The following is a 17179-nucleotide window of genomic DNA, read 5'->3' as shown; positions in this document are numbered from 1 at the left end:
CATCTGCCTCTGTAGCTATCTCCCTAAGTTTCTTATCATAATCAGCAATAGTTTCATTCTTATCCATCCTAATATTCTCAAATTTTGCGTTAACAATCTCAATCTTATACTTATCATGCTATCAATTCCTTCACAGTGTTCTTGAAGAGCATCCCATGCATCCTTAGCAATAGTGCAGTCAGATATGATTCCATACATCCTCATATACACAGTTGCAAAAATTGCATTGAGTGCTTTAGCATTGTAGCTTGAACTTTGTGTTTCCTCTGCAGTCCAAGTTTCTTCTTGCTTGATGATATAGTCTCCATCTTCATCTAGCGTCTTTGAAGGAGTCCAACAAGTAAGAATACTTTGCCAAGCACAAACATCCATAGCTTTAATAGTATATCGCATCCTATTCTTCCATAGTGTATAATTCGTGTCATCAAGGACCGGAGGTTTCAAGAACGAGTTTGCAATAGACGATGAGTCCATCTTATTCCCTGTAATAAAATAAAAAAACCAAGATCAGTTCTTAGTGTATCAAGAATATGGCTCTGATGCCACTTATAAGGGAATGGGGGTTGCAAATAACCAGTTTGAGGTGTTGTCACAAGGTGTTGACAACACCTACAATAACACCTTGAGTAATTTGCAGCGGAATATAATTTAGGCGTGAATAAAATAAATAAGCAACCAAATAAATAGACTCAAATGATTTAAGCAAGAGTATAAAATACTCTTGCAACGCCTCAGGGCAAAACTTCACTAGAAAACTTTCAGAGAGTTTTACAAACCCTAAAACTAGTGATTATTGTAAAAATCAATTTCTCAAAACAAGTCAAAAAATAAAGAGTAAAAGTTCTCCTAAAAATTCTATATGAAATAGAATAACAAAAACGAAGTAAGGAGAAAAATGTTGAAGCCAAAATCACACAAACAGCACACTTCTTGATCACCGATCTTCGAGTGTTTTTCAAGGCTTCAAGTTAAGACCACCGATCAAAGCTTCAGAAGATCTTTTATACTTTCTTAACGTACTTGTATATGAAGTTAATTTCTCTCCTCTCGTCGGTCTCCTTCTGTATCTCCAATATATAGACTTGAATCCTTCCTTGTAGATGTTTCCTTGTAGACATAGGATTCTAGATCTTATTTCTTTTTGATCAAGTCAAATCTACATAGTAAAGGAATTAAATCATTAGAGATAAGATAATAAATATTATGATAATCACATATCTAGTTAATAAAAGAAATAAATAACTTATTTAAAAGATATTTCATGTTCAAGAAAGGCAAAAGATATTAAATAAAATCTTTTCAAAATAGGATGATTTTAAGGAATAAAATATTTCTTTCACAATGGTTTGAAATGGATATGTTTTACTAATCAGATTAATGCATGTACATGCGTATGTATATGGACAAGAACGAAATGCTTACTATACTTTGTTCAAACAACACTAATTTTCACAAATTATTAAAAATTAAACGAACTAAACATTATGTATAACAAAATACCAGTAATTATTGATAAAATATTCTATTCTATCTATTGTTTAAAAAGAAATTGATATCAAATTATATACCAAGCACGATAATAGATTAAACACAATATATTGATTTTTTTAATAAAAAACAATTATTTGATTAGAAGTCAGAATTTCAACATTGTATACTTACTTTGCAATTCTTTTTTTTTTTAACATTAAAACCTGTAAATTTATTGAATGAAATCATTCATTAATTACAAGATCTACCAATCAAGAAAGAAACTTGTAATTAGTCCAAACAAAAAATGAAGGCGAGGGGAAACAAAATGCGCAACATTATGAGCTACGCTACTGGTTTATCTATGCTCGTGTACAACCTTTGTGATCCCTGGAGCTTTCAACATATCGTGTATTTCTAGGGGAGAGCATTCAATTAGTTCGGTCAGTAATCGAACCGAATTATTGAAAACCGAATTAACCAAATTCTTTTTAGGATAATCGTATTGAACCAAATTTATGTCAGTATTCACGATTGCTACATGAAAAACTTTCGGTCAACGAGCTGGACCTCAGTAAAATAAGTATAAAAAATGGTAAAAAAATTCAAGTTACGCGATTAAAAAAACAAATACATTGTTAACTATTTCTTCCATTTTTTTCTCTCAATTTTTGTATTTAATATATAGTACAATCATTTTATTTGACAATTTTAATAAAAATATAATTTTATTATAAAAAACATATTGTTCAACACGCAACACGTGCAACAAGACGGTAGTAAATATTATGACATGAATCTATGATTTACGTCTCTACCTACGTCTGCGTCTGTTTTTGTTCTTTTATCTTAGTATAGGATAATTCTTCCATTTTATTATTTTTTTTTAAAAAAAAAAAGGAAAACAGAAAAGGATCCCAGAATTTGTGGCGAAGTGCGAGCAACTTGATGAAGCAGTAAAAGAATCTACTTTCGTAGGATGATTTTATTACAAAATAATAAATTACAACGCTTTTCCTAACAAATAATTAATTTTTTATGATTGGCTAATTTATAATAAATAAATCAAGGAAGATAATTTAGAGTAAAATTTACGAGTTTATATGAATCAACCATTAATTAAATTTACGAGTTTATATGAATCAACCATTAATTAAATATACATTTTTTATTGAATCTTTAAAGGAAGTAGTCCGATTTATAGAGATTTTTTTTTCAAAATATGATGAAATAAATGTAGTATCTCACATCTCTACCAACATTGATGATCGATTTCAATTAAAGATAATGATTATTTGGGTCCAGATTTGAATAATTAATCGGTGAGTTTTTATGGAAAGAAATCGAAATTAAATGCATGATTTATAACACTTGAGATAGATACGATTCTCGAGTTCCTAAAATCACATACTTGCATGTTTGTTCTTGTTTCATATAATTGTATGTGTTGCATTTGATTCTACTGTTAATTAGCAAGATTTAGATTTGTTGGTTATGGCATGTTGCATTTTGAGTTAGTCTACATTCATCTTGAGCCTTAACCAATGAAGCATAGAAGGCCGAATGTCCTAGATTGCAAGAGACATTTGGGGAGCTATATTTGAGTGACAAGAAAAGCAGATTTACTCCTAATGCTAGATTACTAAGTATAGTTGCGCCAAAGTTTGGGGATTGATATGCTCGACACCACCCCAAGTAGGAGAGTCTGTGGCTACGTTGTGAGGTCTTTTTCCCGGGATCCCAAAAGAAGAACAAAGATTCCTTTGAAATCAGATTTGATAGCCTTGTTACCACCACATGCATTTCATGTTTGATATTGAAACGACTAGATCCTAATACCACGCAAATTTTTTTAAAATAAATATCTAAATATTTAATATAAACTATTTTTAGAAATTATGCATCTATATTTGAATAAATAAAATAAAACTTAATATAATATATATATAAATATATATATATATATATTTATATATTTATAATTAAAATGATATATATATATATAGTAAATAATTACTTTCTAGGATAATTATAACCATAAATAATTTTCCATAAAAATGTTCCAACTAAAATCCATAATAAGAATTTGCATGCAAATAAAATAAGTATAACTCATGCAATAAAATCATCATCAACCTCTCATAAAAATTCTCACCTAAAATTCATAAACCCATAATTAAATCATAAAACATTTGCGAAAAACATAATAATATTCAATTCACTGAAAACATGACTAGAGCGATGGTCACGGGCTAGCCAACTGTCGGGATCTCATACGTCCTCACCGTCAGTCGGGGCAATATGCTCTACATCAGTGTCTACCTGCTCACCTGCACCATTTAAGTCTAGTGAGCCTAAAGGCTCAGCACACTCTATCTCATAATAACAACATGATTAAAAATAATGCATCACATAGCACATGCACGATACATATTAAATAATATTTATACATGCATGTCCTAAAATACATAGCTCATGGTCATCTCATAACATAACATACATACTCATAAAATAATCATCATGCATCATAATTAGTGTTGGGAAATTTAGTTTTGGTATTTACAAAATAAAGCCAAACTAATTGAGCAACCACAAAAGGGCTAAACTGATATTCGGAAAAGATGACGTCACTATCAACGACCACATGACTAAGGGATGCAGTTTACTTTGCTAAACTGAATCGCTAAACTGAATCAACAAACGACCGCGCTCAACTGGCTAAAGGAATGCAAATCAATTTACTTCGCTAAACTGAATCCATCAGTTTACCCCTGCCAAACTGACTACATCAGTTTATCCAAAAGAGTTTACTACCGTACTATTTCTGGATAATATCATCCGTACTCTGACATCCCTGCAGAAGGTACTGTCACGATACTAAGGTAATGTTGGCTCCAGAAATCGTTAATGATAGTGACAAATCCAACGGAAATAATTTAAATCCTATTTGAAGAACAATTTGAATTTATGACCGTTGGCAATCCAAAGGGTATAAATAGAGATCTTGATCAATCTCAGACATCATCGAATGCACTAAAAACTCTGTCATTCTTGCGAGAATATAAAAAGCTTTTTATGCTCAAGATTTGATCAAGGAACTCGAAGAACAAATGTTCAAAGCATTATTCTGATCATTGAAGGGTCGATCTTTGTGCTAAGGATTTGGAGTTGTATTCATTCTATTGTACTATCAGTCTAGGACTGAAACTAAAGTATTATACTAGAAGTTCTTGTTTAGGCAGTGTCTAAGTCCTAAAGTGGATTGGGTTTGTGCAAATTACTTGTATAAATCAAAGTCTTCTAGTGATATCCTTCCGAGGAGGAAGAAGGGGTGACGTAGGAGTGTTTGAAATCTCTGAACATCCATAAACAACTACTTGTGTCATTTTAGTTTACTCACCATTACCACACACCCTAAACTGATATTCACTCAGTGTTTTAAATCTGCAGCTTGACATATTTCCGCACATATTTTGTTTGCCAAACTGCATCAGACACTAAGATAAGCCTCGAACTCATTCATTAAACCGATCGAGTTCTATATTTCCTACTAAACTGTTTGAAAGTATATTCACCCCCCCTCTAGACTTTCAACCGACCCTAACAAGTGGTATTAGAGAGGTTATTATCTTACTCTTAAAGCACTATACTGAAATGACTTCGTTCAGCAAAATTCCTATGTTCTCAAAAGAAGACTTTGATGACTGAAAGATTTGTATGCAAGCACACCTATCAGTACTAGACGATGACATGTGGTTTTTCATCACTGATAGACCTCTTGCAATCACCAAGATCAATACTGATATAGCTCTTTCTGGAGGTGGTCCACAATATATTGAGAAACCAAGAATCGAATGGACTGCTGAAGACAAAAAGAAGGCAAATCTTGACAATGTGGCTAAAGATATCTTGTATAAAACTCTTGACAAGAACACCTTTAGCAAAATCAAGACATGCAAAACCGGGAAAGAAATTTGGGAGAAGTTGATTCAACTTTGTGAAGGAAATGAACAGACGAAGGAAAACAAACTGTCTGTCGCCACTAAAAAATTTGACAACAACAGGATGAAACCAGGTGAATCAATGAAAGAATTTGATGAAAGAGTAAGTATCATTGTTATTGAGCTTAATGGATTGGGAAAAACATATCCCAACAGGGAAGTTATTCTCAAGGTAATTCAAGGCCTTCCCAAAGAATGGGATGTGAAGACAATGGCCATGAGAGAATTGAAGGACTTGAACAAACTAGAGCTGCATGACTTGTTTGCAGATTTAAAGGCCTATGAATTCGAGTTGCAAACTCGAGAAGAAGATCATTCTACCTCAAAATTGACCAAGGCCTTGACTGCAGTAAAAATAGAGTCACCAGCTAAATCAGAAAAATCAGCAGAACAACTGAGCAATGATTCCATGTCTTTGTTTGTGAAGAAGTTCGGCAAATTCATCAGAAGAAACCAAGAAGGATCCTACAGAAGAAATTTCCAAAAGAAAGATGCAATCGAAGAACCAAGAAGTTGCTTCAACTGTGGAAAAACAGGACATTTTATTGCTGACTGTCCCAAATCAATGAACTTTGACAAAAGGAAAAGTTCAAGGGATGACAGACACACTTCAAGAGAGAAACATGAAGCATTGGTTGCAAATGACAACAAAACCAAGTGGGCAGAAACAGATAGTGATTCAGAGGGATCAAATTGCTCCTCCAATTCCAGTGATGATGAAGAAGAGGTCAAGTGTCTTATGGCAAATGATCGTGAGCTTCCATCCACTAGTGAACAAGTATTTGATTTCAGCTCTGATGAATTTACCAGAGAGGAACTGATCAAAGCTCTTCATGATATGGAAAATGAGTATTATCAACTGTCCTTAGCATTCGATGAAGTCAGAGCCAAGCAAAAGGATCTGCAAGATGCCTCAACTAAACCCTCTTGAGAACAATCAGTTGAGATAAACTATTTTGAAACAGAGATTGTTGTGCTCCGAACTGAGAATGAACAACTCAAGATCGACATCATGAATCTTACAACAAAAAAACATAACATGGATGAATTATTAAGATCATGGAATAAATCTTCGAGCCTGTTGACAGAAATGAATGATTCACAAAGACCTCTTCATGACAAAAATGGTCTATGATATGGTAAGACGGTGGAAAATGGTGAATCGAGTACTCTACCCAAACTGAACATGTGCAAAGGAAAATACATAAACTTTGTACGAGCGGTTAGGGAAAATGAATATGAAAAACCTATCCTGATGACTTGGCAGCAAATAGAGCAGATGAATAGAAAAAGATTTGGTATCGGCTTCAATCCTCATGAAACTAAGGTAGAGACTGCTAAAAGTCATGAACGGACTAATGCATATCAACCTAACTCTATGAGAGGAAATAGAAGTCAATACCATAATCAACGTCCAGTTCAAAAGCAATAGAAACTTCAAGGATACTGGAAAAGGCAAACAACATATGGTTTCACAAGAACATCACACTCCACCATCTAGAGCATCTAACTTAGTACGCATCTATAGAAACACATAAACTGGTAAACTGGTTAAAGTATTCCAGGTTTGGGTTCCTAAAGGATTAATCCCTCGTGGACCCAAATAGATGTGGGTACCAAAAGTTATTCAACCTTGTGAATGCAGGTAGCAGGTACCAAAGAAAAGGAAGATGAATCATGGTACTTAGACAGTGGATGCTCAAGACACATGACTGGAAATGATAAACTACTGTCTGAACTCGTTAAATACCATGGTCCCACTATCACTTTTGGTGACAATTCATAGGGTAAGATCGTGGGTAAGGGTAAGATTATCCATGACAATATTATCATTCAAGATGTTCTATTGGTTGAAACTCTGAAATATAATATAATCATCATTAGTCAAATGTGTGACTATGGGCATTCTGTTGAATTTCAAAAGCTAAACTTCATTGTTAAAGATGCCTCTGGTAACATTATTTTGACAGGAAACAGATATGGAAATACATATAAAGTTTGCTGGAACATCCAGTCTAGCAAACCAGTTTGCCTCGTAGCTTCCAATTCTAAGCGCAACTAGATTTGGCACAAGCGACTGAATCACCTTAACTTCAAATCAATTTCCAGTCTGAGTAAGCTCGAGCTAGTAATAGGCCTGCCTAAAATTGATTTTTCCAAAGACAAAGTTTGCTCATCTTGTCAATTTGGGAAGCAAGTTAGGTCATCTTTTAAAAACAAGGGTTATAAATCATCTTCCTGATGCTTGGAACTATTGCATATAGACTTATTTGGTCCAATACCAGTAACAAGTTTAGGGGGAATGAGGTATACTCTTGTCATCATTGATGACTACTCACGTTTTACCTGGGTCATTTTCTTAAAATCAAAAGACCAAACTGCTTCCTAACTAATCAAGATTTTTAAAAGACTTTTTAACGAAAAATCAAGTAAGATTGACAGAATCAGAAGTGACAGATGAACTGAATTTGTCAATCAAACTTTATCTTCTTTTTTAGAGCATTATGGAATCAAGCATGAATTCTCAGCAGCTAGAACACCACAACAAAATGTTGTTGCAGAAAGGAAAAATCGTACTCTTAAAGAAGCTGAAAGAACCATGTTAGCTGACTCCAAAATTTCTCAAAGGTTTTGGGCAGAAGCTGTGAACACTGCTTGCTACACTCAGAACAGATCAATGATATGCAAAAAAATTTTTAAAACTCCATATAAGATCTGGAATGGCAGACAACCTAATGTATCATACTTCAAAATTTTTGGGAGTAAATGCTACATCCACAACAATGGTAAAAATCATCTGACTGCATTTGATGCAAATTCAGATTAGGGTATATTTTTGGGATACTCCTCAATTAGCAAAGCATATAGAGTATTCAACAAAAGAACTCTAAATGTTGAAGAATCAATTCATGTTATATTTGATGAAGATTTAACTACTGATATTGCAACTAATACTCATCAACTCTCAGATCTATTTCAGGAAATACAATTAGACAATGATAGTCAGGATGAAAGTGAAGACGAAGTTTCACCACCCATCAGAACACTTCAAACTCCTGAACCTGAACTAGTAGACCCAGTAGTTGAGGATCATAACATTGATCAAGAAGTTGATATTCACCAAACTCACACAGTTGAGAATAATGAAGAGCAGCATCATGAGATTCGTGATCATCACAACATATCCGGTATTTTCACAACGACATTAACCATATCAAATATTGAGAAAGTAATATGTACGATCGGACAACTAGGGGTGAAAACGAACCGAGCCTGTTCGTGAGCTTTACGAGCCTGCTCGATAAATATTTGATTCGTATTCGAGCTTATCGAACTCGAGCCAAATTCGAATATTTTTGAACTTTTTTTCGAGCCGAACTCGAGCCAAAATTACTCTGTTCGATAGTTCGCAAATAGTTCGTGAGCTTTAATATTTAATTAATACTAGTATCCATGCACACGCTTCGCGTGTGATATAATATATAATCCTATGTATTTACATATATATATATATATATATATATATATATATATTATCGTGATTTATTTCTCACTATTAAAAAATAGGTGGTTAAAAAAATAACATGGAGAAAAATGTGAGAAAGTTGGGTAGTTATATGTTTGTGGGGGTAATTTGGTACAACCATTAAAATGACCAAAAACGGTTATTCTAGCACCCTCATGCATTATAATATAGAATAGATAGAATAGATAATATAACTATATAATAAATATATATACATTTCGAACTTTTCAAACATTTCGAGCTTTTCGAACCATAATATCCGAGCAATAGTTCACGAATAGGTTCGAATGTTTCGATCCGAACTCGAACTTCATTTTGAACCGAACTCGAGCCAAAATATTTGAAATTATCGAGCTTCAAATGAGCTCGAAAGTTCGAATATACTCTTATCGAGCCGAATTCGAGCCTTAAAATTTTATCATTATTCGGCTCGATTCAATTCATTTGGACTCTACGAACAATCACGACTTCAAGTGATGTATGAAGGGGTAATTATTTTAAAATCCCTAAACCTAAACATAAATTTCTCCTAACTCCCTACATTCAAATTTTTTAGTTTGCACTCCCTAGTGGTCCCCAATTTTGATTAAACAAGTATTTAACTAATCTTTTGTACTTTGGCATTGTTTTACCTATCGAACCAGTTCATGTCGTAAAGAACTATTGGTTGCGCAAGGTTTCCAGCCTATATACTTTAGATTAGGATCCAACATGCTTCCATAAAGTAAATCAAATTTAAATACCTCTTTGACCATAATGTCGTCGGTTCATACCTGCCGAGTTTTACGAAGTGCTCCTCACACTTCAACCACGCAGTCACAACAGATGGTTTCTGCACAAGCTCCTTCAACGATATCCAGCACAGCCTTAATTCGTTTTCTACCTTAAGGCGTATGGTATATAAATTTAATTATAAAATATGAACATGAAAGAACAAGAGACTTTAGAAAAATTATTCAGACATAATATTATTACATAAATCAACTCCTTTGAAGAGGAGAAGACAACTTGTTTAGCTACTCATAGTAGCCTCGTTCTTGAAATACATAAACGAAAACTTATTACAATAGAAAGAGAAATATTACAACAATTTTATTCGTAAGAAAACTTAAGGGAATGATCGATGTCTTCAGCTTCCTCAAATGCCTGTATTTATAGCTGTAGTTCCACTCGTTTCACCGAGAAACTTCAGGGAATCTTACAGTTGTCTTGTATTTCTTTATGCCATTATTGATGGCATCTTTTACTAGTGGAGGAGGCAGCTGTCTTGAATTTTTTATGCCATTATTGATGGCATCTTTTACTTAGTGGAGGAATCACATGCCTGCCACTTTCTTTTGGCTTTATTCTCCTCACATGCCTGCTTTATTGTTGTCGGGGCATCTTTTGCTTTTGAAGTAGACCCCTGTGAAAATGCATCTTTGGTGGTCCTTGTCCACCTTTGCTTGTCTCGGAAAAATCCTTTCGATCCGTTCGGGGTCTAAAGGTTTTTTCAAATTCTGGCTCCTTCTGATTTGGGCATTCTGGGCAGATATTCTCTGACCATCGTCCAATATGAGCCATGTTACAAAATTTTCGGCGAGTTTCTTTACTCCCCGGCAGCTTGTTGTTCCACAAAAGATTTCTCTTCTTTTCGAAGAGTTCTTCCACAAATGCTGTAGTTTTTCCTGTCATTGTGTTCAACAGGAACGATCCGTTCACAGAATTCTGATAAAATTTGAATGGAAACTTGACTTTGTCCATCTCAGTAAGACAGACCCAAATACCCCATGCCCTTCTGGTTGAGATATCATTTTCTCCGAAAGTGGACACCAAGGGTATTTCTTCAGTTTTAGGATCCTTGATAAATTTATGACTGTTTATATCAGGTCTCCTCAGCTTGATAAAATGAAAGGGTTCGTGTGATCCTTTCACTGTTGGTTCTGGAGCTGCACTGAAAAAATATAACTCAAGCACATCTCCTCTGGTCAAATGATCATTATTTGCCCATGTTTCTTGGACTGCTTCCTGAATCCATTTTGGTAACTGTGATATCTCCAAAAAGCTTGGTGACGTTGTATAAACTGAGGCCAAGGCCCCAAATTCATATCAGAGTTTTACATCTTTAGGATTGACATTGTTTTTTAGCCAAACCCTTGGATATATTCCTGCAACATCAACCCTGCAAGTGTTCGGGTTGATTTCATTCCTTGTATTCAATTTCTCCCACTTCTGTTGATAAACCTGGAATGGAGAAATAATAGATGGATTAGTATCAATCTTAGATTTGCCCTTGTCAGTGTTGGGCCTAAGATTGATCTCTTCCTCTTTTACCCCAGAGGCGGAGGGTTGCCTTGATGAGTTATCCTCATCAATTGTTGCTTCATCCAGATCATCAAAGGCTGATGATAGATTAGCTCTTGTTTCTTGAGTTTTAGATTCCTCAACATCTTGTTTCACAACCGGTGGTTGTATTTCTTGTTCTTGTAAAACCAATGGTTTTAGTATATCTTGTTTATGAGAAACCAATGGTTTCTCTATAGCCTTCACAATTGGCCCTTGAATAGCAGCCCATAGTTGTGTTTGAGCTTGCATACATCCTGTAATTCGATTAGATACTTTGATCCGATCAGCTTGTTGTAACCTGCCGGCCATTTCAACATTAATGGCTAACTGGTTGAACTCGTTTTGAAGCAACCCAAGGTGTTCCCTGAGATGCCTTTGCATTTTCAGGATGGAATCCACGTCACTGCCTTCCATCTCTTGTTAAAAAATCTGCAAGAATATTTTCATGAGATTTAATAATAACAATATCAAAAATATAATTTTGACATAATGCTTGCCATCTTAATAACCTAGCTTTCTCAGGTTTAGATTCAATCTTATTCTTTAGGAAAGCTTTTACCTGGGTGTTATCAACCTTCAGAGTGAATTTTTTAGCAAGTAAAAATAATGGCCATTTTTCAAAAGCCCTTTTAACCGCATAAAATTCCTTCTCGTTGATATGCCATCTAATGGTCTCAGATTCTGAAAAAAGACCGCTACAGTATCTGCATGGTATTTCCCCATCTGGAGTGATTTTGGTAAGGACTGCCGCCCACCAATCGTCGCTGGCATCCGTAAATAATACCAGATCATCTTCATCTACGGGTATAGCCATTTTTGGGAGATTCTTACATATCTCTTTTAATTGGTTTACCCCTTTAGTATGGTCATCGGTCCATATAAACCTAGCATCCTTTTTTAACAAAGGACTGAACACCTTTCTGTACATTGCTAGATTGTTAATGAACATCCCTGCAAAATTAACTACTCCAGGAAAACTCTGGAGTTGTTTTACATCTTTGAGTTTATCTGGAAAATTCTTTACCTTTTCCACAATATGGGGTTGTAGAATTATTCCAGTTTCATCAATCTCAATACCGAGGAATTCAATTTTCCTTGTTGCTATGACTACTTTCTTTTCAGATAACACCAGTCCTTCTTGTTTACAAATTTTAGAGAAAATCTCTAAGTGTTTAACGTGTTCGTCTATATTTTTTGATGCTATAAGAATATCATCAATATAAACAAACATAAAGTTGAAATAATCTTTAAAAAGGTTATCCATCTTTCTTTGAAATATCTGGGGTGCATTAGCCAATCCCATAGGCATAACTTCCCAAATATAGTGTCCTTGTGGAGTAGAGAAGGCTGTGAATTTCTTACTGCCTTCTTCCATTCTTATTTGGTAGAATCCAGACTTACAATCAAATTTTGAGAACACTCTAGCATTTCGTACACAGCTAATTAGATGTTCCCTACTAGGTATGAAGTACCCATCAAACTCCAGGATTTTATTAATACCTTGGTAGTTAATAACTAACCTGGGTTTCCCTCTTTTTATTTCACCATGATTTCTGACCAGAAAACCTGGGCTACTATATGGTGAAACTCCTTCTTTGATTAGACCAAGGTCCAAATGTTCCTTGATAATCATTCTCATATCCCTTTGATCTGTTATGTTCATTGGGATAGGCTTATATCTGACGAATTCATACTCTTTGCCTTCCTTTAGAGTAAGACTGGCTTTGAGTTGATTTCTATCCCACCATGCCAAAGGATGCTCATTATAACTTTCTTTGAGCCTCTTTTTGACATCTTCAAGGGATATCTTATTTTCTAACTCTATATCTCTATGATTTAGAGTTACCTTGAGAAGCTCCATATCCACTATTTGGAGTTCTTGTTCTGTTGTTATTTTCAACATGGTTTCTCCAAACCTTCTTGGATCTTTCATTTTTGGATAAAAAAGTTGTCCCTTATCACCACGCTGGCTGCGAAATATGATCGGCAATTGTCGATAAAAAACAACTTTGAGTCTTTGAACGATAATTTTATGATCACAAATTGTAGTGAACTTCTTAAACATTTGTAAGAAGTTATTTTCTAACAGGATATCAGCTCCTGTATCATGGAAATAGATTGGTGGTGTCTTTACCTTGTACCAAGGTGTCTGACCTGCTCCTCCTATAAGGATCTCTGCTTGTTTTATTCCTTTGCAAAGAATTAAAATTCTTCGAGAGAAATCTCGTCCAGCAATTTTTGGCAAATCTTCTTCACATTTTTCAGGAAAGACTCCTCTTTTTGCTGTACAAATTCCTGCTCCCGAATCATATAAGCTGCAAAGTATTCAGCCTTATATTGTTCATACAACATCCCTATCGGAATGTATATGGAGAAAGGACTTGTTGTCATTTTTTAAAGGGATTACTAAATGGCCCTGCCATTTTAACCGACTGTGTTGTAACTCAGTAATCCGATTAAGACTATTCATCTTTAGTCTTCCTAAGGCTTCAGAAGGTAGAGTATGGTTACTCCTTTCTACCTCTTCAATGCGATCTAGTAAATCATGTTCATGACTTACTAATTTCAACAGCTGCTTCTTCCTTTGTTTGTAAACAGAGTTCTCGAATCTGATTAAGGGATTGTCCCTTATCCAATTCTCTTGGTTTTCCATCTCGTAGAATTCTTATTGAATCCTCCAAGTCTTTTCTTCTGCCATGAACTCTATTCCTTTTTCAAGGCGTTTCCATGGTTTATGGTCTTCCAGAAACTCTAGGCCAAGAATGAGCTGATCCACTTCTTTTCCTTTAATTCCACATATTTGAACTTCCAATTCTCCAATATTTATCAATCCTTGGTAAGTTCCTTTTTCATGTTGTTCCAAATAGTAAATCGAGTTACAAGGGAACTGGTTTCGATGACTTGTAATATCGAATACTATTTTCACTTCTTTCCATCCTTCTGGAGATCTAAGTTTTCCTATTATAGAAAACTCTTTTTCTTCTGGTGGAATTTCTTGAATAGGAGATTTGTCCCATCTCCTACTTGTCATTCGGTTTCCTTGAAAAGATAACCTTCGAGGTTCTATTTTAAGGTCTCCGTATAGAACCGGTCTGTCTTGAATTTGAATGTCTGTTTCCTGAATTAAAGGAAACTCGATTCTTTCTGGGTATATTGCATGAGCAACTTTCCCAAAGATCTCTGGAATTTCAATGAACTCATTTCTAATAAATAATTCAGAATGATGAGTATTAGAAAGAGCATATGAAATTTGATATGTAATAGAATATGGTCTATTACCTTCCTTCATTAGTCTCTTTTCCTTGAAGTTTTGATGCAACGTCAAGGCTCGACTAAAGTCTCTGTCAGCTAAATTGTAGGCTATTCTTGGATAGATAACTCCTACAATTTTTCCTGCACAAAGATTTCCTGAGATAGTACCCAGGACAGCATCTTGAATATTCCCCATTCTTTTATCGCATACTACGATATCTATGGGTGAATCTATTCTTTTTTTAAAAGTTGCCTTGATCATTATTTGGATTGCTCCAATATGAATCCAAGACATCGTCCTTGCTACCTCACCTTTCAACTTTTGCAATTCCTCTCTTATTTCTTCAAAAGGAATTAACTGCATCTCTATTTGATTACTTGTTAACTCCATGGGGATTGTCATTTCCCTTATGGATACTTTGTAAATCAAATTATGTTTTCTTTGTCTAAGCCCTAGGTTGCCTAAGACTCTTTCTACTTGTCCTGCCGAAAATCCCTGGTACTTTTGTAACGTTGGATTTTCTCTCATAATCCTTTGGACCATATTATGAGATATCGTGGTTTGGCTAAAGAATCCAGCCAAACTTTCATGTGTTTCATGCCGAAACACTTCTTCTTTATTCTGATTCTGATTCTGATCCATCCTCAGAATCTTCTTGACTAAACAATATCTCTTCTTCGTATATGCTTTCATCTGAGGGGATATCCTCAAATTGATATACTTGGACTAGATCTTGAAAGAAGACCGCATCATCCATATCTTGTGTTGCTTCAAAGAGTTTAACTCCTTTTTTCTCGTTTTCTGGACAATTTGTAGATATATGTCCTCTTGCTCCACATGTCCAGCAGTTGCAATCCTTGAAACTTTCACTTGCTCTTGTATGAGTTCTTTTGAAAGTTCTTCTTGATGGTGTTCTTCCCCTGCTTTGTGATGAGCTTGTTACTGGGGATGTTCTTGTAGGTCCACTTCTTTTTCCTGACCTATAAGATCTGGCCTTTTGTTTGGACCAAAATGTTCTTGGTTTCCAAGAACTTCTCATTCTTTTATTGTAGGGATTACTTCTGAATTTCATTCTTTTAAATCCCTGTGATCTGTTTCCAATGATCGTTGGAAGATCATTATCTTTACAACATAAAGGTGTACGTTTATTTATACTCCTTATTTTCTTGTAGTTCTTCTGTAATGCTGTCATATGGCACCATTCTGCCAGTTTTCCTTTCAAAAAGGATGCGCGTCTTGCCAAAGTGTCAAGATGACCTGGAACGTATTCTTTAATCAGCATTTCTCTCCAGGGACTTGGCATTTTTGCGAAAAATAGCTGAATAGCAACATTTTCCTCGACTCTTGAATTCCATCTGTATTTAGTGAATAATATAATGTATTCATCAACTAAACAGATATCATGTAACTCGAGGCTATACAGAGCTTGAGTATATCTTCTCTTTTTCTCTGTATCTTGATTGTTGAAATAGTCTACCCCTATGAATTATGCTTTAAATAGGGTGACCATTCTTTCTCCAATTTCGCTGAGGGATTCTCCTGCTAAGATTGATTCCTTCGTATCTGGCATAGTCATCTCCCAAGCAATCTTGACAGATCCCATTAGACTCATTTCTAGAAGTTTAATGAATCCTTCTTTATTGAGATATAATGTCCCGGCTGCAATTCTCATAGCTGGCGTCCAATCATCTATAAGATCTTCTCTGTTTTTGAAGTCCAAAACATCAAGGTTTAACATAACCCCGTAAGGATGTATTGGATCTAAAACAGTTTTTCCGTAAGGAGTTTGATGGAGTGGGATTTTACTCCTTCTTGATCTGGTTCCTGCTGGATGTGAATTTTCTCCAACCTGAAACTCACTATGTGGTTCTTCTGTTTTAACCGCATATCTTGGGGAATTTCCTATGGATTGTTCACCCTCAGGGGAGTTCATTTTTAGATCTACTACTTTGAGATTCGCAAAAGAATCCGCGAGATCTTGTAGATCCTCGAGATTTAATCTCTCTAAAGTAGTCATCAGATAGTGTTTTTCTCTGATACTGTTTTTATAAGATTAATCATCCTTTCATCATCAGTTAAAGGTTTTTGAACCATTTTGGTTTTACCTTTCTGATGTAACAACGGTTCGGTACCAAATGAGAGTGGTAACCTTCCTCGTGTATTTTCTTTTCTAGAACCTGAAGTTTGTTCTAGATTTGTGATTTTAGTTTGAAGATCCTTTAGGGTTACAAGAATTTCTTCTTGTTTCTTAAGGATTCCTTCAATCTGCCGAGGTATTTCATACAGCTGATTGCTGTAATATTGTACCGTCTTTTGAATTTCTCTAAGATCTCTGGAGAGTTTAGAGGAATCTGGGGTAATTTCTAAAAATTGAGAGTTAAAAATCATCTTTTTGTCGTAAGTAATCTATTGTGAACAGATTAACTTGTTTATAGGATTTCATATAAATAAAATCCTCTTGATTCAAACCTTCGTTTGAAGTCATCTTTTGTAAAAAATCTTCTCCTCAACAAAGAAAAGTATGAGTTAACGAATAATATTAAGTCTGAATATTTAACCTAAAGCTCTGATACCATTTTTTGCACATAATTCTTTGTTCCAAAA

This window comes from Henckelia pumila, chromosome 4 (assembly GCF_033568475.1).
Source record: "Henckelia pumila isolate YLH828 chromosome 4, ASM3356847v2, whole genome shotgun sequence".
NCBI classification, from domain to species: domain Eukaryota; kingdom Viridiplantae; phylum Streptophyta; class Magnoliopsida; order Lamiales; family Gesneriaceae; genus Henckelia; species Henckelia pumila.
The sequence above is the reverse complement of the archived record's forward strand: the minus strand, read 5'-3'. Positions refer to the sequence as shown.